Source organism: Tiliqua scincoides, chromosome 1 (genome assembly GCF_035046505.1).
Source record: "Tiliqua scincoides isolate rTilSci1 chromosome 1, rTilSci1.hap2, whole genome shotgun sequence".
Classification (NCBI taxonomy): domain Eukaryota; kingdom Metazoa; phylum Chordata; class Lepidosauria; order Squamata; family Scincidae; genus Tiliqua; species Tiliqua scincoides.
The window spans coordinates 159,412,563-159,437,039 of record NC_089821.1 but is presented as its reverse complement, the minus strand read 5'-3'; the positions used below and the strand labels follow the sequence as shown (position 1 = coordinate 159,437,039).

Genomic DNA, 24,477 nt, shown 5'->3' with positions numbered 1-24,477 from the left:
CTGGAGAGGCCATCAGTCCAGATGTGATACTGCAGGAACCGGAGACCTCCTTGAACTTATCTGAGCCACCAGATGTCAGCACACCTATGGGGAGTCCCTCTGCCATAGATGTGCCAACCCCAGAGCTGACTGAGGAACCAGAGGTCCTGATACCGACGCCACACTGTTCTTTGCGAATGCGGGTATGGCCCCGCCACTTACAGAACTATGTTGGTTAATCTTGAACTGTACTTGGGGGGGGAGGGGTGTTAGGTATGTAAGTTATGCAGGATCGAAATCCTGCATAACTGATTGGCCCAGACTTATGGCTGGCCAATTGGGTGATGGATCAAAATCCTACCATCCGATTGGCCCTCTAGTTAAGGTTTCAATTGCACCAATCACGGGAAGTCTGGGCGAAGTTAAAGGCTATAAAAAGCCAGGGGTTTGCCTTGTATTTTGCTAGGTTCTGTTCTGAAGATGGAATAAACGTACTGAGCTGTTATAACTATGCCTTCCTTGATTTGCATGGACTCACTATATAACAACTGTATCTGTAGTTTTGTAATGCAACCTATTAGATTGTGAACATATATGCAGGGTCAGCCTAAGCTTTTGTAGGGACCACAGGCATAGGCCCTTCGGCCCCCACTTTATCTGTGTGCATCAGTTTCTAGGCAGGAGACAGAGAAGCGGTTTGTGTCACCACCACTACAGTGCTTTCTATCATTTAAAATAGCATGGGGGGGCTGTGATTGGGGGGCTGTGACTGGGATCCAAACTGCAGCGAGAGCATCATCCTATCTCTGCACTTAAGTTTTGCCCTGTTTTAAATCCCCCCATTTAATTACAAAAACAAAACAAAAAGCAAACCCCAAATCACAGATTCATATTATGCAGTTTGTGTAATGCAGTGACATGCAGTGAAAGCCAGGCCTGGAGAAGCAACACACACTCACCCTCCCTCCCATTAAGCTCGGTTTCTGAAACACATACTCTTCATCCCTCCAGAAATAAACAAATAAATAAAGCTCAATCTCTGAAAAATACTCTCTTCTCCCCCCTAATGAAAAACAACAACAAAAAACTCATTTTTTCCTCATTCGGAGCTATGGATTGCTCAGTACAGGCCCCCAGAAGCAGCTGAAAAACTGTCTCTCCTGGTGCTGTACAGAGTGGTCCTTTGCAAAGGCTCCCTATTTTTTTCATGTTTTTTTTTTTTTAAACAGAAGAGAAGCAACTCTTCCTGCTGCCTCCCCAGAGCTTGCTGAGGAAGGTGTCCTGCTATTTTTTGATGGGAAGGGTGTTATGTATGCAAGTTATGCAGGAACGAAATCCTGCATAACCAATTGGCCCAGTCTTATGGCTGGCCAATTGGGGGGTGTATCGAAATCCTACCATCCGACTGGCTCTCTGGTTAGTTTTTCAACAGCACCTATCATGGGGAATCTGGGCAGAGCAAAAGGGTATAAAAGTCAGGGGTGTTTGCCTTGTGTTCTCATTGCCAGGTTCTGTTCTGAAGATAAAATAAATGTGTTTAGCTGCTATCTCTATGCCTTCCTTTATTTCCATGGACCCACTATTTAATAAAGACAGCCACCCTTCTTTTGCTCTTTAAAAAAATTTGGAAGACGCCCATGATTACAGCCTAACCAGCTAGAGGTAACTCTTCCTGTTGCCTCCCCAGCAACTGATGACACAAGCACTGCCTTTTTTTAAAATTATTGGGCAAATGGAGGTAGCTCTCTCTGGTGGCTATAACTGCACAGGTGTCCCTGCCTGTTTTGAAGAGGAACAGCTTGGAAAAAAGGCAAAAGTTATTTTTTTAAAAACTAGTTGGGTTAGGTTTTTACTTGCTGGATTAGGTGAGGCCCTGCCTCCCCTGACTGTATGTAATGCCTAGTTTAGTCCTAACTAGGTGACTTTAATGGCATTAAACTCAGTGCTAGCGTAACCTGTATAAGCCTTTCATCCATCAGCATCTGTTGCTCATATGGCTGAAAATACAAGTAGCTGAAGTGGAGCAGAAACCATTTTGCACAAACATGAAGCCATTATGAAACTTTTTGTCTTGCAAGTCTTCATTTAGGAAAAAAAACAATAACAAAAAACTCAAAGCTGGAACAATTTTGGTAGCTGATACACTTATTTAGTAAAATATCATTTTTCACAGAGGTGCGCAAGCATAAGCTCTCTTATGTTTTGTCTACACTATGACTCAATGCTAATTGGAAGTAGATTTCATCAGTCACAAAGTGCAGCACCTACACTATAGACATCCGGGAATTCATAGAGAAACCATAAACTAAGGAATAATGTACGCCTGAGTTGAATTTCTGCACTTTGAAGAGGGGCAGATCTACTTGATCACAACATGACAAGGTAGAGGAAAGGATATACACAGCCAGCCATCCAACTCAACCCCAAATGGGATCCTAACAATTACTGTTTGTGGAGAAGCTATGTTGAAAATTGTCAGCTGTCAGCACACCTAGATCACACCCTAGGTGGTAGTGGTTTAATTGTACTTTGCCATTTATTCAGCACAATCAGCATACAAGGTCTTTTGCAGTAAAAGAGGTCTCTTCCCAAACAAGATACAAAATATATTTGATAGTGGGGGAAAGAATGAAGAGCAGGTAACCAGGGGTAAAAAGGAGTACATGCACTTCCATGAACTTGAGAAGAACTTCATTTATCTGCCAGTATAAAGCACACCTGCACCTCTTGTGTGTCACACATGGAAGGAGGGAAAGATGCAAGATCCCATATGTGAGGGGAATTGAAGAGGAGGATGAGCTGAGCTGGGGATGGGTTAGGGAGAAGTGAATGGGGCAAGCCAGAAGAAGATGGGGCAGGGAAGGAAAAGCCAGGGGAAGAGCAAGCTGGGGTCAGGAGAGACAATAATGGGATGAGGAAGGGTGAGTCAGTGTGGGAGTTGGAACAGAGTGTGGAAAGGTGAGCTGGGTGGGGGGGTGAGGAAGGCTGAGCAGAGGGGTGAGGAAAATAGGGTGGGGAAGGAGGAACGGGGAAGTGGAGGAAAATGGGCAAAAAGGATCTGGGTTGGGGAAGAGACAAAAGGAAGAGAAACAGGATGGGGGAGCTGTGGGGAAGAGGAAAATGGGGCAAGCAAGGGCACATGGAGGGCAAAGAGGCAGAAGGGCAAGCAAGAGCCAAAGGAAAAGCAGGTGTGCAGGTAAGGACTGCGCCATGACCCAGGGTCCAATGGATAGTGGTATGACCCTGCAAAACACGTGTATGTCACTCAGTGCAAGTGCAACTTTTATTCTAAAAATATTCTCAAGAGGAAAACAAAACAACCATTTCAGTGCAATAAATAGGATTTGTTGTAAAAATGTAATGTGAATAATACCAATCAGAAAAACCTCAGAGACTGATGGCACTGATGAAATGATTGTATAATATATACATACATATATATTTTTGCCAACAGTTTCTAGAAATGACTTGCAAACACCCACTAATTTTTTTTGCTAACGATTTCTAGAAATGACTCGCAAACACCCACCTAGATTTATTTCAAGGCACTTCCTGGCTGAGGGATGTCAGGAACGGAAACATATGGTTGCATCACCATCAGCCACTACTGGATAGTTCCCAGAGACAGACTTCACTGCCAGTTTGGCTGTATGTCTTTACTGACGGTATGGCTGCAAGTAGTGTAGGCCATCTAAATGTAGGACAAGGAATAGTCTTTGAGAAGATATCTTTCTGGAACAGGGGCCAGATTGTTCCAAGTCCTATGAAAGTTCTATGTCTAAAATTTGGCAAAGGTTGGAGGCTTGTGATTTAAAGTTTTCCTTTTTTCTTTAGGAGAGACTTCTGAAGCGTAAAGTTTTAGCTGGCCAAACTTATTTGTGTTTTCCAGATCTCTGGGTTGGCCCATGCTTGATGCCACAGATTACCTCAGACTCCTGCCTCTGCCACTCCTCCTCTCACTCCCTGATTCAAAATGGGAGAGGAGAATGAAACAGAAGAGGAGGAAGTGGGAAGGAGAGAAGCCCACTCTGGCCCACTACTCTTCTCTCCTTCGCTGTTTCTCTTCTGCTGTGTTACTTTTCTGCCTTTTTGAAATCCAGGGAGTGGGAGGAGGAGTGGAGGAAAGCCATCAGGTAAAGGGGAGTGACATTTTAGTGTACTACCTCAGGAACTAGAGAGTCCTTTGCCTGACCCTGTCAAGATCTACGTTGACAAAACCTTGATGTTCCTGCAAATGAAAAATTAGACATTCTGGCAACAAAACCGTAAATGGAGCATCACCAACCCACCTTCACCCTTGTGTGGGCTGCCTGCTCACCCAATTAAAAAAGATGTTTCATCGTCACTAACCAGGTCAGCACAGTCACTAAGTAAGATCAGCTCAAGCAAAATGCTCCACTTTCATCCCTTCTTTTCTAGTCACTTCTCAGTGTATAACCCCAGCCCTTAAAAGCAGGGCGTGCACCATCAGACTTACATTTTTGTACAGTTCCAGGGCATGAGACTCAACCTGGGACCCTTTAAAATATCATGACAAGGGGCAGTAAGCACACAAATACCATAGTGGCAGGAGAATCAAGGCCTTTAAGTGGCTCAGGGAATCTTGTGCAGCACACGTTGTGGTGCTTCAATTCCTCCTCATATTTTATTGTTCTGGCAAAGTGACTGAAATTCCTCTTCTGCTCAGTAATGTATTTAAAGCACACAATTGCTTTCTTAGGTGAGACAGTAAGGAGAAAACAGAGTTGGGAAATAAAGGCTCAGCTGTGGATATTGAGTATAAAGTTTCAAAGGCACCTCTGTTTAATTAATGTTCTCCAAATGGCCCATGAAACTCTTGGATCCTGGTCTTCCACTGATTTTTTTCCCCAGCTTTCCATAAATATTGCATACCATGCTGACTCCTATATGATGCCTCTGTAGATTCTCTTGATAAGGATAGCTCCTCATGCTTCAGTATACCCAGATCAGAACAATGGACTCCAGATGAGGCAAACAGGATTTTTGAAGTTATTATATCCTCTCCTGATCATCCAAGATGGGATGATCATGAACAAATGAATCAGTACACAAATGAAATGTTTAACCATTTTGTAAGTCATGTAAAAAAATCTCACACATTTAGCATTTGTGTAAAGTGCTGCCTGAGCTGAGTATTCATACCAAAATGAACTTTCATCCCACCCATTGTATATGACTATGACATTTTCTGATTAGATTATCTCCACAACCTCCCCCCCCCCCCAAAAAAAAGAAAAAAGAAAAAAAAGAAATCACATATAGTAGCCCAGTTTTCTTTGCTGGAGAGGCATTTGAGATGGTGGTACAGTAACCTGCACCATCCTTCCCCACCCCCAAAGGGCTTGATTAATAATTTGTTCATAACAAATCAATATAGTACTATGTTAAGGATTGTTGTCATAATGAGCTAGGCACTTTCAGGAATGATCAGGAAGTGCAGTTTGGCAAGGGTAATGGATCTGCACCAATTCAGTCAGTAGGTCCTCTTGAACCATATCCTCCCAGGACTGCTTTGCAGCTGTTCAGAAACAGCCCAGGTTCATCCCAGTCCCACATCTACCCAGCCTGGCCCTTCAGAAGTGATCCCAAAGAAGACCTGAGCAGAGTTCGCCACCAGGTCCAATTTCTAGTATCTTTCATCCCTTCTTTTCTAGTCACTTCTCAGTGTATAACCCCAGCCCTTAACATGCAAAGGCTTTAGGAGCCTAAACATGCAATGCATCTTGTTTTTCTTAGCAGTGCTTAATGAAGCAGGATATGTTCAAGATTGCCAAGCCCTAGAACAGTCTGAGTGGTAATGAGCAACCCACAGAACAATTAGATCTGCTTTTAACTAAAAGCCACTTGACTCATTGTCTTCCTGCTGCTGCAAATGTTATCAGTAGCTATTGATTCATTCCACTAGTGACTGCAGAGCAAATGAAAGGCTATGACTTTGTGACAAGTGCGTTGTCCTGGTTTGTATAGCATGTAAACAGGCTTGGCTTATTGTTGTACAGTCATTAAGCTAAGTGACCATGAAAATTAAATACAATGGAATATGGCTTGCACGCTCCTTTCTGGAAAACATGAACTTCACAGAGAACTCCTTCCATTTGAAAACTGAGCATAAAGGATGCTATTTATACTTTATTGGAAAACATTCTTGACCCCCCTTTTCTCTCCAAAATAGAAAGACAAGTGGTTTCCATAACTGCAGCTGCTGCTTCTTCTGCAAAACCCTCCAAGGGATACAGTGCAAGTGACCATTGGGCACCTGATTTGTACGCAGAAGGTCCCAGGTTCAAATCCCAGCACTTCCAGATAGTACGAAGAAAACATCCTGTCTGAAACCCTGGAGCGCCATCGCCAGTCAGTGTCAGCAATACTGAGCTGACTGGACCAATGGTCTGACTCGGTATAAGGCATCTTCCTGTGTTGCTTTTCAGATATTACTGTAACCATGGACAAATACAAGAGTATAGCAGAGCACCGACAGGCCCAGCTCATGGCACTGATGCACTTTGTAGACTGGATCGGACTCACTATAAGTAAAGTGTTTTCCTGGAGAGGCAAGTGTGTATCTGGGGGGAGATTCACCTGGTCACTGGAACACAATTAAGCCATTTCTGCCCAACACTGCATATACTCAACACGGACCAAATGCGTACACCTGTGGGCTGGGCAAAAATGGGTTAACCACAGAGAAGAGTTCTTGAGCAGTGTTTGTGTGTCTGCAAACAAATGCTGTGTGTATAGTGAAGGGAAAGCATGGCTAAAGAGGGCATGGATGTAGGAGCAGGGCTTGCAGGTGGTCTCCCATGGGTGCTCTACCTTGGCCCATAGACTCAAAATGTCTTTGAGTTATTATCTGACACTGTGAGGGTTGAGATTATCATATGTGTTGTTTGGACAGCAATAGCAAAATAGCCAAAAATAATGCCAACATGCAAATGGCAGGGCAGCCCCTCCCACTATGTTTCAAAGCACATATGTTTATTCCTCAGGAGTGCCTGAGCTTCTGGTTATGAGATATACAGCCCAATCCTATTCAACTTTCCAGCACTGATGCAACCACAATGCAAAGATAAGGGGATAAAAAAATTCCCTTACCTTGAGGAGGCTCCAGGACTGCTCCTCAAAGTTGCAGTCCTGGCCCACATGCTGCCTGGGGTCAGGACCACATGCTGCCCATGAGAGGGGAGTAAAGGGGTCTTTGTGGCCAGGCCCAGGACACAAGCATATATGGCTTGCCAGAAGCTGCAGTAGCTGCAGCTGCACGCTTATGGTAATGTTCTACCATTGCGGGCAGACAACAAGTCTGAGTAGATAGGAAAACGTAAGATCCCAGGAAATTTCTGGGCCCCATCCTTTGGCTCCTGGGTCCTTTTTTTGACCCTGGACCCGGGTAAAAATTACCCCCTTTACTCCCCTCTCCTAGGACCTGCCCTTACCCTGGGTAAAACTGCATCAGCTTCATGGACTGCCTGGGACTGATGTTAGGATCCAGTATATGTGTCAGATGCTGGCTTTCGCCCTGACTCACCCACCTCCAACCTACAGGCCTGCCCACCTGTCCCCTCTCCCCCACTCCAAAATGCTTCCTCCCCACCTTCCCCATTGTCAGGGCAGCAGGGGAGGATAGCCCTTACTTTCCCGATAGCAAAGTGGCACGGGAGCGTAGGAAGACAGCACAAGAAGCAGGCAATCCCAAACAGAGCCAAAGAAGCAGACACAGGCTTATTTGTTGCAGAAGCGTGTATTGGTAAAAGGAGCAGGCAGAAGAGTAGTCAGTCAAACGGTCCAGAAGTCAGGGATACAGCATGTCACAGTCACGAGAAGGCAGTCCAAAATCAGTACACAAACCAGCAGCACGGCACGCAGAAACTCCACCACAACAACCCACACCCAGGAGTCTGCTCTTGCCCCCATATATACCAGGGCCAGCCAATCAGAATAGGGCGACCTCATCGTCACAAGACAGTCTTGTGACCCTTTCTGATTGGTCCAGTGGTGCATTGCACCACTCCACCATAGCCTATGTGACTCTGCACACATCTCTCCCAGGTCACATGGCTCCCACCTGCAACAGGTGCAGCTGATTGCTAATCAGCCACATAGACAGTGCAGCTGCTGTTCCTTTAATTTACATTTCACATCAGGCCTGGACATCAAGGCCCCTCCTGCCACATCCTGGCTTATAACAATTCAGGGCCTGGGATGCCAAAGGTCTGATACCCATGTCCCCCCTAGACCCCCTGCTGGCCTGACATGTTCAGCACAGTCTTACCTTTTCTACCAGTCCAATGCGGCTTGGGCTGGCCAGGCCCCTCCTTCCAGAGTGGTGCAAAAGTGCTTTACGACACTTTTGCGATACTCAGCAGCTGGGACAAGGAAGTTGCGCCGGCCAAGGTTGCGCTGTGGATTTTGTCCTCAGATTTGTTGCCCACACGGGATACTGGGGACGCAACCGTGAGCATGCGGCTGCAGCTATTGCTGCAAGCCATATGTGCTGGACCAAGGAATGCATGCATGACACTTCAGTGTCAAATCTTGGAGGAAACTGGGCTGCTACAGTGGCCCTTTGGCTTGCTGATCCACTTACCATGAAGGAGTGTATAGGAGCTCAGAGGCACAGCTGTGGGACGACAGCTGCTGCAAAAGTCAGTTTTGGTGTACATAGGATACCTTCCATTCTAGCCTAAATACAATGAGATTAATCTCCTGCAATGATATTCCATATCTGAAAGCTTTTCGAGAGACTTAGGAGTGTGTTTGGTTTTCTGTATTATTGTATCTAGCTGCTTATGTCACATGGGTGGGTAGACCTGGGCTCCAAAGACCTTTTCAGTTGTCTCCACCATTCCCCAACCTTCCTCACCCCCATTCTGCTCACCACATCACCAACCTCCCCTGCTCTTTCATCCCTCCTCCTTTGTGAAGGGACACAAAAGAAACTTTACATAAGAACATAAGAACAGCCCCACTGGATCAGGCCATAGGCCCATCTAGTTCAGCTTCCTGTATCTCACAGCGGCCACCAAACTTTGTACTCACGGATAAAATTTTTCTCAGAGGCCCTGACGCCGCCTTCTGGGAGACTCCCCCCCCCACTTATCAGAGCCTCTGGAGCCTCACACAGCATCCCCTGGCCATCTGAAAGCCTTCTAAGGCTTCCGGAAGGTCTTTGAAAACTATTCCTGGTTTTCCGACAAAAACTGGAAGTAGTGTTTAAAGACCTTCCAGAATCCTCAGAAAGCTTTTGGATGATTGGGGATGCCACACAAAGCTGCCCTCATCCCCTGAAGGGATCTGGAGGGTGAGCAGCAGTGGCAGTGGGCCTCCCCAACGGGCATCAAAAGCGTGGTGCCCTGGGGCATTTGCAGCCCTCCAGGAACGCCACTGGTCCCTCCACCACAGAATGCAGCACATGTCTTGTTGGCATGGCTGCATCAGTGCTGGAAAGATAAGATTGGATAAGATTGGGCCCAAAGAAAAATAACCACAACAAATGCTTGAAAATATTTTTTTTTGGGGGGGAGGGGCAATTCAATCCTGAATCCATCCAAGGGTAGACCTTCAAACCTCACTTTGAATCTCTTTCCCTTCCACATGCTGGAATTTTTTCACTCTTCTTTCTTGAAACCTTAAATAGCACCCTTAATTCAAATATTTGCATTCAGAGATTTTGCCAAATGTGGAAGCTGAATGAAATTCTGATTATTCTCAGACATGAATGAGAAATAAAATACAGCAGTCCCTTGCTGAAGATTTTGGGGGCAAGATAGCTTCCAAAAGGAAGGAAAAAAATGTACCTTCCCTACTTTCTTCTATTTTCTTTTAACAACCAGACAGTATATAGCAACTAGCTGTTATGTCAAGGTACTTATGGTAATCCCCTCAGGCGATTACTTCAGTGTTTCTGATTAGAGTACCTTAAATAGATCCTTGTGCAGGCATGCTAAGTAGTGCAGCAACTTAAAAATTTTTAAGATTTTATTTTAGAGCAGGGGTGCCCAAACTCCAGCCCTGGGGCCACATGTGGCCCTCGAGGCCTCCCAATTCGGCCCTCAGGGAGCCCCCAGTCTCCAATGAGCCTCTGGGCCTCCGGAGATTTGTTGGAGCCCACACTGGCCTGACGCAACTGCTCTCAGCGTGAGGGCGACTGTTTGACCTCTTGTGTGAGCTGTGGGATGAGGGCTTCCTCCACTGCTTGCTGTTTCACATCTGTGATGCAGTAGTAGCAGCAAAGGAAAGGCCAGCCTTGCTTTGTGCAAGGCCTCTTATAGGCCTTGAGCTATTGCAAGACCTTCATTCATTCATATAAGTTCCACCTCTAGTATATTAATTTATGTAAACTTATGTAAATTTATTCAAATTTTAAATGTAAATTAATTCCCCCCCCGGCCCCCAACACAGTGTCAGAGAGATGATATGGCCTTCCTGCCAAAAACTTTGGACACCCCTGTTTTAGAGTGAAGGTTTTAAGACCCTATTTTAAGAGTATTTTAGAGTGAGGAGAGCATGTGAGACACTCTTCCTTGTTCGTACTTGTCTTTGAGCCACCTGTTGTTTTCTGCCATGTTGCTTTGCTTGGTTTGACTGACACGACAGAATAGATAAAATGAAGAACTCCCTACTCTACGGACAATGTGAGGGGAACGTGAGTTCTGTTGTGACATTTAAGATGACAGGAAGACCTTTGTTCGGTGCAGCCCTCATGATCAGGACCCCTGTGGGTCTAATGATAATTAGAGTTGTTTCCTTCCTTTAGTTAAAAGATGCCCTTTACTGATGATTCTGCTGCTCGTAGCCCTCAAGATGACTCACCACTGAGTGCGGATATACACAGAATTGTGTGAGAGGTTTGCCTCCTGAACGGATATTAAAACTGTATGTCATTCTGTGAATCAAGGTTGGGTGTCCCCCCCGTCCCCCCCCAACCCCTAGTATGGAAGGCAATTATGTGGCTAGGGAAAAGGCAAAGATAATTCTAGCCTTGAAGACTTTGAAAACGAGTTCTGTTCACAATTAGGCTGTGCAAATACGGTCTCTAGGAACTTGAAAGTGAGGCACACATTGAAAAATATTTGTTTTAAAAAATGGCATTTTGAAAGTTTGGATGGGTTAAGCCTTTCCACTGAGATCAGTGTTCCAACAGTGTGAAAGACAGAAACCATTTTTTACATTCAATGGTACTTCGCACCATTACATTTTTTTTTTGTCTGAAAAACAGGTATTTGTGACTGAGGAAGCGGGGAGTGTGTGTGTGTGTGTGTGTGTGGATTTTAGTGCTCTGCTTTGCTCTGAAAATAACACTATGAAAAAATTCATCATGGCCACGCTATTATTGTTTCCTTGAATTTATGGATCAGGCTGTCAGCCATTTTACTGAGAGCACAGATTAATCTAGAGCTGACTTACGTACTCTCAGAAGACGAGTTGGGAAGAAAATGGCAGCAGTACGAATAGATCAACTTTGCCAGCCACTGTCCAGTGCAACACAGCCCACTACAACCAGTCATTGAGTGGCATGCTAAAATGCCCTCCACCTCCCTCAGCAGCCTGGCCTGGATGAAGCCATTACATGCACTACAATAGGGAGACACCCATATGCAGTGGTGTAGCTAATTATCATGTAGCCCGGTGCCAAGCTCAAAATGTTGCCCCGGAAGTGATGTCACAACCGGAAGTGACATCACACCCAGGCTTTTCAAAAACTGAAAATTGGAATGAACCCACCTCCTCCCCACAGCAGCTCACCACCCACTGGCTCTGCTGCCTCCCCCCAGTCAGTGGCATAGCTAAGGCATCTATCTGCAACCTGGGATCAAAGAAGATTTTGTAGCCCCCCCCGTATGTCAAAATAAAATTTAATTAAGTAAATAAATAAAAAGTTATTAATTCCCTGCTGTATCATAATAACATCTCATTGGCACTCAGAATAATCAGTCTCATAGGTCACTTTGGAGTTAAGCAAATCCACTTTTTGTTCCACAAGGCGGTTGTGTTTTCATTTTCTGGTGAATTGGCCATAACTTTTGATAGAATACAGATATTCCAGTGCAGTTTGTTTCATTGCATTCTGCATTAAATTACCTTTCCAATGATATATAACAAGATTGTATTATTCATACATACCAAAATTTTCACAATTTTGGTCATTAGTGTCAAGCTCAGCTTGTTGCCCCCCTAAAGCCTGGTTCAACTGCTGCCCCCTTGGGTATGCCACTGCCCATATAGCATCACCGTACCCCAACACACACACACTCCAGATCCAACACATTCTAAGCAGAAGCATCCTCCACAGCACCAATTTGGTGCAGGCAGTAGAAGCCCAGAAACAGAGACGCTCCAAAGATCCCTGTACCCAGAGCTTCAAGCCCCTTATACTGCTCACATGCAAAGATTGCACATAATCATAATTCTGACTGATCAACACACAGAGAAGAAGGATGGGCAGCACAGCATCATGCTCCCTGCTTCCATATTCCAGTCATGAATACCCTCTGCAATTGCATTCTGCCCAAAAGTGCTTTCCCCATCGATTTCTCTAGGACCTATATGCATGTATTCCACATTTCCTCACATGTACAAACAATCCCTGGAAAATTGCTGCTAAACGTGACTATACTACTACCACTCTTCAACACAGGGCACTCAGGCCTTTCCGGTGGCAAGGTACTGTAGAACAGCGTAGCTGAATTAGCATGGTGTAGGTGCACTCAGAAATGCATGCAGAGGAGTGAAATAAAGCCCTTTTAGAAAGATATGTCAACAACAGTTCTTCAAGTAAGGATGCTCTGGAGCTCGGTCCCTGTGCACTGTGGCTCTCTCTTGCTTTTCGTCACTGAAAAAGAGTCTGCTGCGGCTGCTAATGTGGAGGAGGTATGTTGGGTCTGTGTAAAGCAAGTCAGCCAGTACATGTGTGGGCAGCCTTTTGATTGTACTTCAAGAGGTTTGTCGTTCGCTGAAAGGATGGGATGAGTGGAATAGTAACTGTAGCTTCCACAGGAGTGGGAGAAGAAGAGCTGTGAGTTCAGTTGTTTTTTTTTAAACCCATTTTGCTTCCAAGCTGCACAAACCAGTGCTGTGTCTGAAGGAATGGAAAAGAACAAAACAATGAAACAGATTTACTGTTAACGGGTGGCAGCTTTAACCAGCACAAATGACCATAAAGTCATTAAAGATTTAAGGGAGAGCTACTGTTTTACATGACTTGGATTTCCTCACAAAATGTCTGACCTTTTTGGTCTAAATTTCAGTACGACAGCACTTGGCTTCAAAAGGCTATTCCTATGAGGTTCACATGTGACTGCAGCCCTCTCCAGATGTGATTCCCAACACATACAGGAATACATGATGGGAGGGCAGCATGATCACGCCACCAAGCTCCACCTCTTATGCTGTGTGCTCCAAAGCCCCGCCCCTCGTTTCTCCATTTGTCTGCCCAGGAAGCTGCTGTCCATGGGGAAAGGGGTGTGGCAGATTGCAGAGAGTGTTCTATGATTGTGGCCAATGTACTTTTTAAAAGTGGATCTGCCCCATCACAAAATATGAGAGAGTCAAGGGGCAAGTGTTCAGAGCAATAAAGATGCACGTGAGACAATGCCAAATACTCCCCCTGCCCACAGCTTACTTTCCCATAGTCTCTATCTTGATTGTGACTGAATGGGTCTGTTATTATACTCTACATAGTATAGTTATAGTGAGCATCTTAGAGAAACACTGCATGCACATTTTTGGCTTGAGTGCCACACAGGTGGTTTAGACTGGTATAGTAGGCACAGGCTAAAAACAAATGTGGCATCATTGCCCTTTGCAGATGCACTGCTCTCTGCAGAGAGAAAATAAGCCCAAAACACACATGCATAAATTCCTAACACCATGGCCGGCCGTTGTACAATTTGGCCATGCCAAAGCATGGCGAATAGAGTGCTGTGTGGGCCTGTCACCCACCCTCACTTCAGTATGGTTTGAAAGGAATTGTGGAACTCCTTGCCACAGGATGTGGTGATGGCATCTGGCCTGGACGCCTTTAAAAGGGGATTGGACAAGTTTCTGGAGGAAAAATCCATTACGAGGTGCAAGCCATGATGTGTATGCGCAACCTCCTGATTTTAGAAATGGGCTATGTCAGAAGGCCAGATGCAAGGGAGGGAACCAGGATGAGGTCTCTTGTTATCTGGTGTGCTCCCTGGGGCATTTGGTGGCCGCTGTGAGATACAGGAAGCTGGACTAGATGGGCCTATGGCCTGATCCAGTGGGGCTGTTCTTATGTTCTTATGAAATGAACCTCCTGAAAGCAGTTGGTGGTGATTTCATCACATCACCAACTACTTCTGGGTGCTGCGCTTCTCACACAGTGCCATCAGTGCTTGGCTGGCTATGGCTGGAGTTGCTGTGGTGAGTGGGGTCCTGCAGGGAGGATGGTGGGGCCCTCATTCAAATATTCCACATTGGGCCTCGTTGCTCCTGGGGCTGGTGCTGTCTAACACTACCTTCATTTATGAGCCAAGCACTATCATGATAACTATTGTCAGTACACCAGGAGCAATCCACATATTCCAGTGGATAGCATGTTTGCTGTAAACATTGCAGGCCTAGCATTTAAAACCCAGCTCAGAGTTGCTTCGTAACTGACAGTTGGAATCATGTGACAGGGCGCTACAGCTCATCTATGTTCAGACTTGTGTGTGTGTGTGTGTGTGTGTGTGTGTGTGTGTGTGTGTGTGTGTACCTGTATGCGAAACACACATTTGAGGTCCTATGAGGTCACATTTGAGGTCCTATGCCTTATTAGAAATGTAATGCTGTTGTTCAAAGTCTAAGACCTCATGGGCTGACTTTGCACAAGAAGTTCTCTCACAATCTTGGCATCCTGTCTGACTCGCTTCATGGTTTGTTCGGAAGGTGGTTGAGACTATTGAAAAGATAAACAGCCTCCTGAAAAAGCGACTCAAAAGATCAGTTTCTGTGTTCCCTGTCTTTGGCAGAAGAGCATTTGGTGGTGACACACAAGAGGGACTTCTCTGCAGTGGCACCCAGATTATGGAACTCCTTGCCTCTGGATGTAAGGCTGACTTCCATAATTTCTCTTCCAGCACTGGCTTAAACTGTTTTTGTTCTGAGTAGTCTTTAATGTCAAAGTTACCATCTTTCACAGAGGTGTCACTAGGGTTTGCATCACCCAGGGCAGGAGGTGAGGACACCCCCCCCCCATGATGGACCTCCTCCCATGCAGTGGGTGGGGCAACAACCTGGGTAGTGGGAGTTGTGATGTACCATTGCCCAGTCCCCACTGGCTTTATGGCTATACCTTTTCACAGAACACAGATATTCAACATGGTTTGTTTCATTGCGTTCTGCATGAAATTATACATCGATTGACATATTACATGATGGTATTATTCCTACAAACCATGATTGTAGTGATTTTGGCATGTTTGTTTGATTATCTCATTAAAGGCTAACAATAGCTGGACCAGCTGGGCCTTTCGGAGGAGGAAGTTCCAATGTATGGGTGCCACTAGCACAAAAGTCCTTTTTGTGGCAGGTATGAAAATTCTGATCAGGGCCAGCCCAAGACCTCTCAGGTGAACCAAGCTTGAGGCTTCAGCACAGCTGTCGCTGGCTGCTTGGTGCTTTGTAGGCAAGCAGAGATGATCTGGAACATGGCAGTCTTCATTCCCCTCTTCTTCCAGCAGTGATAAAAGAAGAATGGGGAAAAACAATCTTTACCTCCTCATTGCTCTTTGTCCTTGCATGGGGTTTAAACTGGTTTAAAGGGAATGAATCCCTTTAAGCTTTAAATTATGTTCAGTTTTAGAGTGATGGGGGGAGGTAGTAAAGCACTCCGTCATGTGGCATTTAAAGTGTAAAGGGATATGCTCCATTTATACTCCATGTTTAAAGGATGGAGAATGGCGTGGGAAGGGAATGATGTGAATTCTATGTGGCTTGTGTCCATTGAGGGCCAGAAAGAGGCAACAGCAACCTTGGAGTAAAGGGCACCCCAAATCTGCCACTGCTTCCACCAGTCACCCTGATGCAAGCCACATGAGTGGACCAGCCATGGGTCGGATGTGTGCAGACAGGAGAACTCTGATCCCACCTGTTCAGGGAGCATGCGTTCTGCTGGATGGGAAAAACACCCAGATCTGAGAGCTCTGAACCTGAATAGAAAAAGTAAATAGGAGGAAATTCTTGATCCCTGTTTTATTTATGGCAATTTGGGTTTTTAGAAAAGTGGTATAGAAAATCCTTTAGATAAATAAATAATTTGCCTTATTCTGCTTTGAGTCTGGGTTCAGCAAGTGTTGCTTTGACTCTGGGTGTTGCTTTGAGTCTAGGTTCAGCAAGGACCTTTAAGCTTAATTTTATAGTCCTGCCAAACTTGATCTGCATTTTTAAAAGCCTAGCAGTCAGCAGAGCATGTCCCTCTTCCCTTTCCTTTCCATAATAGAGACAACATTGGTGAAAACCAATCTCCCTGTAATTCTTGTCACAGTTTATGGAGCATATAACAACTGACCATTTTCTAATTTGAATTTTTTTCCAGGTCACTTGCCTGATTCTGCATTGTAATTAATATCCATATGTAAAATAAGCGGCCTCTCCATCAGTCCCAACTTCCATATCATCAGTTATTCCTGTTAGCCCTTGAGGAATATTCAATAACTGCTTTCAGACTTTCTGCCCATTTCACTCAAGACTACATTTATCTCAGACCTTCTTGCTGACTAAAGAGCTTTATAACGGAAAACTTAAGGTAAACTTACCATAGCTATGCGGATTTAAACTGAAAAGGTAAGAATTACTTATAAGTGGAAACATCAGCACATAAATTAGGAAAGACATTTGAAAAAAAGGGTATTTTTTGTTCAGAACTGTCAACTGAGATAAATAGTTCCTTTTGCCTTCTAGGAGGAGACTGTGGTGTTGAGAATAGAGTGTTGGATTTGAATGTAAGACCTGGGTTTGAACATCTGCTCAACCTTGGACCAATTTCTCTCTTTCACCTTAATCAACAGCAAGATTATTGCAAGGATGCAATGGAATAATCCTATGTACACCTCCCAAGTCCTTTGGGGCAAGGGAAGTGTGAATTATTTTCCACCTCCAACAGAGACCACCTCTGGCTAGATTTCTTAAGGAGAATTGTTGCCAAGACTAGACTAGGGTATCTTGGCTACCAAAGCCCCCAAGTACTACAGAGGAACACTGATTTTCCCCAGCAGTCCTCCCAACATCCCTCTACCAAATCACACAAAGACAGGGCATGTACATTAGCCCCAGCAGGCAGTATTGCCATAGAACTTGAGATTAATATATGTGGATGATTGGAAGGATGAACTGATGAGGAGCAAAGGTAGATTAAGCAGGGCTGCCCCCACCCACCCTGAAATGCAACAAGAATCTTCAACAAGTATTTCTGTTAGGCAATGCTTATTGTCTTAAGCCTCTCAACACTTCCTCTTCTTTGGACTTTAGTTCTGATACTGTCTCTGGGGTGTTTTGGGACAAGGCTAAAATGGTGATAATCAAGTGTTTAGAGCATTTGCTTTGGTAGTAGAAATTGCAAGATGGCCCTGGCCTAGAGGAGAGAGAGAGAGAGAGAGAGAGAGAGAGAGAGAGAGAGAGAGAGAGGGAGAGGCAAGGACCAGAGGCAAATGTGTGGGAAAAGTGAAGGGGCAGAAAGAATGTGGGAACGGAGGTGGATGCAGATGGAGAGACTAAAAAAAGAGAAAGAGGGGAACTGGTGGGAGGATTTAGAAGAGCTACTTTCCTTTCTACACTGCTCCTTCTACCAACTGCAATTTCTTATGGGTTTCACTTGAATATCTAACCATATTCCGAAAAGGTTGAGAAGCTGAAACCTGGCATACAGCCCAATGCTATCCAGGAGTGGGCCGTTGTGTGGAGTGGTTTACAACAGTGGAACACAGTTCTGCTGTAATAAAATGGTTTCCATTGGCGTATACAACATGCCACCACTTCTCATTTTAAGAGTGCTGCCTGAGAGCCAAATCCTATCCAATTTTGCAGTGCTGGTGCAGTTGTGCCAACAGGGTATGCACTGCATCTTATGGTGGTGGGGGGGGGGCAGTCACAGAGTTCTCCACAAGGTATGGGAACATTTGTTCCCTTACCTTGGGATTGCATTGAAGCTGCACCGGAGCTGGAAAGTTGGAAAGGATTGGGCCCTCAATTAGCAGGAGGAGTGCAGGAGGGCTGTCATACCCCTGCTGAACTAGGATCAAGAGAAGGGAGTGTGTTCTTGCCACAGCCTAGCATGTTTGCGACACTCCTGGGCTGGCTTGGGGGACTTGTGCCAGCCCATCTGCACTTTAGGATTGCTCTCTAATGGCACTGGATTTGCTCAAGGATGTGTTTAGCAATGAGAATAAAATCTTTTTTTTAATGTTAGGAAAGGTCACAATGGGCCCTGAATGGAAATATTTATCGTATTAATAAAAGTTATACTCTGTGAGCAGTACAGTCAGATTTCTGGGAATATTTAGTTGGTTCTGTGAAGAATAAGGAAGTTAAATACAAAAGATGACAATTGTTATGACTGGGTCTTGTTTAACTTTCTTTTCAATGGCCTACATTGTCTATAGGTGTGGGTGAATACTAGCCATCAATATAAACCCTATGGGGAGAGGATGCTGTACTTCAATTTATCTTCTTTTTTAAATACCCTCTGCATTAAAGATATTCCATCCCTGAATTGGGTGAGTTAGAATTTGGTTCTGCAACGTTTACATTTACTTTCCCAGCCTAGCATGCAATCTGCTGTAATGGCTATTGAATAAACTGGGGCTTGAAGAAGGAGGGGTCATGAATAGAACTGGGTCTCAAGGAATTAAATAACTCCAACACAACATTTAATGGAATCCACCTGTAGTACTCAATCCTTCCATAAGACCAGAGAAAAAATCAGCACTGTCCCTTTTTAAAGACTCTTTTTTCCCTCCCATGGGCAACTTTTGGCAGTGTATTGATAAAAGAATAAATGTTGGTTTTTTGCTTAAAACTAGATGTCACATTTAAGGCACAGATCTCTGTTCTTTAAATCCTTATGCTTGCAGTTGAGATCTTGGTGTGTATTTAAATATTCCCAGGAGCCCCAAGCTGCCTTTAGTTGCTTCCTGTTGATTTTTTTAAAAATGTGATTCCTTCCTCCTTTCTTTTTTTACTTTGTGGAATTCATGCAAGAGAAAAGGTCATGCCAAAATAGAGAAAGCAATTTCCTTATTCCTCATATCAGAGCCTACCTTGGGGATTTGTAATTTAAGTTTCAAAGACAGGTCAACATTTCTTTCTTCTTCTTCAAGCAGATATTGCATCTCTCTGTTGAGGCAATTGAGTGAGGGCTCGTTCAGTCATAAATATTAAAGACTATTCAAGGAGGTGAAACTAAAAGAAACTGCCGCAGTGGGGTGCATAAAGTTAGGGAGAACTGGGTTCAAATTCCTATTCAGGCATGAAGTAGACAGGAGGCAGGACAGGATATAAGATGGGATATAATAAGGATATATATAATATAATAAATGCACAAACACCATGATCTCTGAGATTTGCTCACAGAAAGGAAAAGTAAATTGCCCATTCCCTTTTGCTTGTGCTTGGTTGCATGTCACATGCACTCTGGAAATAAAGATTTGGATTCAAGCTACATCCATTAGAACCTGATTCTTCATTCTTCTCCTACTTTGCCTGGAAGGTTCTAGACTTGCACCGCTCTCTTCTTTTGCCCCTGTCATGGGTGTTTCTGGCTAGTCATGCACAAAGTGCGTGCCTTGCTGGCTAGGGCATGTCCCTTGGCTGGGCTCGAACCCATTTTACCTGGCTCCCAGTCTGTGCCTTTGCTTTGTGCTGTAAGCTACCAGCACAATCCCTTGCCTGGGTGCTGTTGAGGCTCCCTTTGTCACTTATCACAGTGCCTCCCCTGAAATAAGGTCTTCTTCCAGCTGCTGGTTATTCCCACATTGGCTTGAACCATTGCCATAGACAGACCTCTGTGTTTGTTTCTCATGGGTACCCTCTTCCAAGGGAGCTACCTTTCTACATTGCTTTGCTCAAAAATATATTCCTTGGATGAATGCATTTGTGTGTAGGATCAGGGGACTTGAACTTTGGGTGCAGGGGCTCCTAGCAGTTCTTTGTTTTTCTTCTTCTTTGGTGATGCTACCGTGACTCCTGTAGGGGTGGTGTAGCATCCTTGTGTCATGTTGTGTGTGTGTATTGTCTCTGGGGCACCTTCCCATAATTAGTGGAGGTGTCTGTTGCTATGTTGCTTCCTCCCAGTGATTTGCAGGTGGTGTCTCCCCAGCTTCAGTTACTCTTTTATTCTTAACCTGCCCCTGTACCCTGGTCCCATCACCCTAGCTATGCTTCCCTGGCAGCTGGTATTGGGACTGGGTGGATGTGATGTTTGGTTACTTGGACATCACACCAATAATGCACAGATGTTATGGCAATGAAGCTTTGATAGCAGGGTGCTGCTCTGTGGATGATGGGCTGTGTTGGAGTTGTCCATGGCTGCTGCCAGCTTTACTGGGAAGGCTGCACTACCATGGCTTTGCCTTTACAGGTTTAGGATATGACGGATGCTGCACCAGTGTCTGTGTGACATTGGCATGGTGTCTGAGTAAGATTGAACCATAAGGGAGGGGCATATCAAGGTTGAACCAAAGGTGGAGTATCTATTTTGTAATCCCTGGCATCTCCAGATAGGGATGGGAATGATCCCTGCCTGAAACCTTGGAGAAGTGCTGTGAGGCAATATAAAAATACTTAACTGGATGAATTGACGGTCTGACTCAAAACACAGCTGTTTCTTAAGTTGAAAAAACCCGTCATAGCAAAATGAACTACATAAGCTTGAATGCACCCTTGGAGTGTCCATGAGGGACAATTGGATGCTTACCTTCTTTGTACATGCTGTACGTCCACTTTACCATACCTGAACATTTGCATTGGAACAAATGTTCACCTCTCTATTATGTGTGCCTTGAAAGAGCCAAAGCAGCCATTTGCAATTTGCCAATTTGCTTATGAAATTCTTGCTCTTTTTTATGATCTTTGTTTGATGTGGCTAGCCACAACGGTCCCAAGGAACAATCTCTACCTTTTGACTGAAGCCTCGGAGACAGGGAGCTTTTGGCTTTCGGTTCAGCGCAAATAAACTAGGAGAGCAACATGTATGCTCTCTTGGTATTCTTGGGTATATTCATAAATACCTCGTGGTTGTCTGGGTATTCATAAATAATGAATTATGTGTGACCACACAGACCGAAGAAATCTAACTGCAGTGCCGTATAAACTTCACAAAGACTTTGGAATATTTCTTTTGAGCCAACCCATGTTAACTGAAACAATATGTGAAAATATGTGGCATTTTGAGATTGAGATTTCAGGGTCGATTCAAGTCATGTCTGATTTGCAATTTGACCATGATTCTTTCCTTGGCTCGGCTTCAGTTTACTGATGGTCTCATATGTGATTTGTAAAATGTAATACAAAACAACAATGGTCTCTGTGGTGTGTGCTAGCTCTGACTTTAACAGTGGTAGATTTTTGAAAGATTGAAGAAGTTCAAATAGTTAGCTGTTTTTTCTAATCCTCAGAAGTCGCAATCCTACGTGGACCTACCTGTGAGTGGTACCCACTGGACACAGAATATGTGTAAGTAAGCCCGTTGGACTGTAATTCCAACTTCAGACAAGCTAACCATGCAAGTTTAAGGATGCCTTCAAGTCTTATTTTTGACAATTTTTTTTTTTTTTTACAAATAAGACAACTGTTCTTCAGAAAATTTGTGAGCCCTTCCCATATGTTTTTCACCTTCTAGAATGTTCAGGACACTTTGCTCCAGAAGCAGATACTGTCCTGATTTTTGCTGTTACCAAATTGTTATTCTGTATCACTAGCACAACTGCCTTGATGGCACAGTCACAATTACAGACCTGTAGTAATTGTAATCATTCTACATTCAAAAGCACAAACCTGACATAAACATGTTTAATTCCTTGCTGAAAAGGAAATAAAAATTTCATTTATCGGTAATTGTGTAACTTTTCCTTGTCAAAAGTATAGATTGAAGCCATTTCAAATCTGAATAGGTTGGCAACCTTCAGTCTCGAAAGACCATGGTATAAGCTTACAGCACCCGCTATTCCCAGGCGGTCTCCCATCCAAGTACTAACCAGGCCTGACCCTGCTTAGCTTCTGAGATCAGATGAGATCCGGCACGTGCAAGGTAACACATGCAAGGTAATCTGGCACATTACATGCAAGGTAATCTGGCACAAGGTAATCTGGCACAAGGTAACACATGTGCAAGGTAATCTGAATAATTTTCTGTGTATTTCATTTTATTTCAGGACAATGTATGCATCAAGTCTTTACTTTTCTCTGCAGATCTGACAAAGCTGCACATAAAACCTTTATGTTTATTTGAGACATTAAGGGTGTCCTCGACCTACACAAGTCCCAAAAGGCACCTGGGCTGACACAAGTCCCTTGCACTGGCCCATTATTGTTGCAAAAGTGCCGTAAAGCATTTTCGCACTGACTTAAGAGGAGGGAGGCCGAATCAGGCCCTGCTGCACTGGCGAATAGGTAAGTATGCGCCGAACTTTCCAGGCCAGTGCGGGGGGTGCGTGTGGGGAGGGCGGGAGGGACCAGGGCGGGGAGAGGGCAGGCAGTGGGTGCATGAGCCTGTGGGTGGGGAAGCAGGAGGCAGGGTTGGGACCTGGCAGTTATGCCAGATCCTGATACCATTCCCGGGCAGCCTGGGCCAGCTCCGGACTGCTCAGATCTGCACCATATCTTTAGGTGGTGCAGATCCAAGTAGACCCATTGGGGCTGCAGCTCGTCTCCCCAGGGTAAGGGGAAGTGATTCCCCTTGTCTGGGCTGAGCCACTTGAAGCCTGAAAGTTGTGTTGGATATGGGGCAGGCATGCTGGCCTCCCCATTCCAGTGCAAGTTAGGATTGCAGTGCCCAAGTGCAACCCTAAAGCTGGCACAAGTCCCATGCACTGGCTTCTGGGTGTCGCGGACGTATGTAAAACATGTTCATGCCACTGTAGGAGTTGGAGAGACTAGTACAAGGATGCACCCCAACCTCCCTGTGCCAGATCAAGCCCTGGTGGAGTCAGTGATGGGCCGCTAGCATGGAAGTTTGGGAAGGATGGGCGGAGGTTGTTTTGTGGGCTTTCTGGGGTGGGGGGAGGGTGGACCAGTGGGTGGGGTGGGCCTAGGAGGGGGTGGGACCTGCTTCTGGCACTTAGGCCAGATCCTAACTCCTGTCTTGATCAGCCTGACCTTATACTTGGATCCTCGTATTTGCATCAACAATTTTTGATGCAGATCTGAGCAGCTCCTGGAGGTAACTGGGGCATTCCTTGGGATAAGGGGACAGAAGTCTCTTTACTCCAAATTGTGCCAAGACCACCTCCAACCCTGTGCTGAATATAGCACAGGCCAGCCAGTCTGCCTGTTCCAGTGCAGGTTAGGATTGGGCTGCCCCTTTCCCTGCAAATATGCAATCTTAACTTTCGAAGAAGAAAATCATTGATAGTCATGACACCCCCAGCGTATCAGTAAAAATATATTTTCCAGTATCAAGCATTCCACACTGTGAAAGTGCATGATTGTTAGGAAGTACAGTATACCTTTTTTTAAAATGTCCTGCTTCACAAAACAGATATTGATAGGGATACCTGGAACATATGCACATGTATGCAGGAATGGAATTTCATTATTACACTTGTATTTGGCCTTGTGCCAACTGGTTTAAGCTTACCACAATGCTGTCAGGTAAATTAGGTAAAGAATCAGTAGACTTGTCAAGGATCACAAAGTGAGCATCATGTGAAGGCTGAGGACGTCGCCTTGAGTTTCATACATAACTCCAATGTTTAACTAGGGCATCACACAAGAGTTATTATGGCCGTCACTTCCCTCTAGTGCCATGTCTGACAATGTTCCTGAAGGAGTAGAAGAAAGAATGTATTTGGACATGACATACTGGCATATGTTTTCATTCTGTCAGTGGTTGAACATACAGAGTCAGGTCACAGGTCAATTCAGGTCAGTATTGCCTACACTAGTTATCCAGGGTTTCACGCAGAAGTCTTTCCCAGTCTTTACTAGTGATGTCAGAGATTGAAACTGGGGCCTTCTGCCTGCAAAAGCATGTGCTCTCCCACTTAGCTACAAACTCCATTCCCCAATTGTTGAAACTACAGCATAATGTCGACCATGACACAACAATATCCTTGGTCTCCAATTAACATGCAAGTTCAGTGCATAATGCGACAAAATAGCAGGTAAGGTCCATAAGAAGACAGCATTTGCTAGCACTTCCAATGCAAACCCTACCATGTGTACAAGATTCGTTGCTGGTATTTAGCCCACATTTGGTAGCTATTTATCTGCAAAGAAGAGCACTATTGCTGCTCAGTATCAAGAGCTCATTGTCCTCTT

The 24,477-nt window shown here is 44.8% G+C and overlaps 1 pseudogene; it reads right to left on the bottom strand.

Moving 5' to 3' along the window:
- Positions 1–22,144: 22,144 nt before the first annotated feature.
- LOC136637720 (5S ribosomal RNA) lies at positions 22,145–22,261 on the bottom strand (annotated as a pseudogene).
- Positions 22,262–24,477: the final 2,216 nt, after the last annotated feature.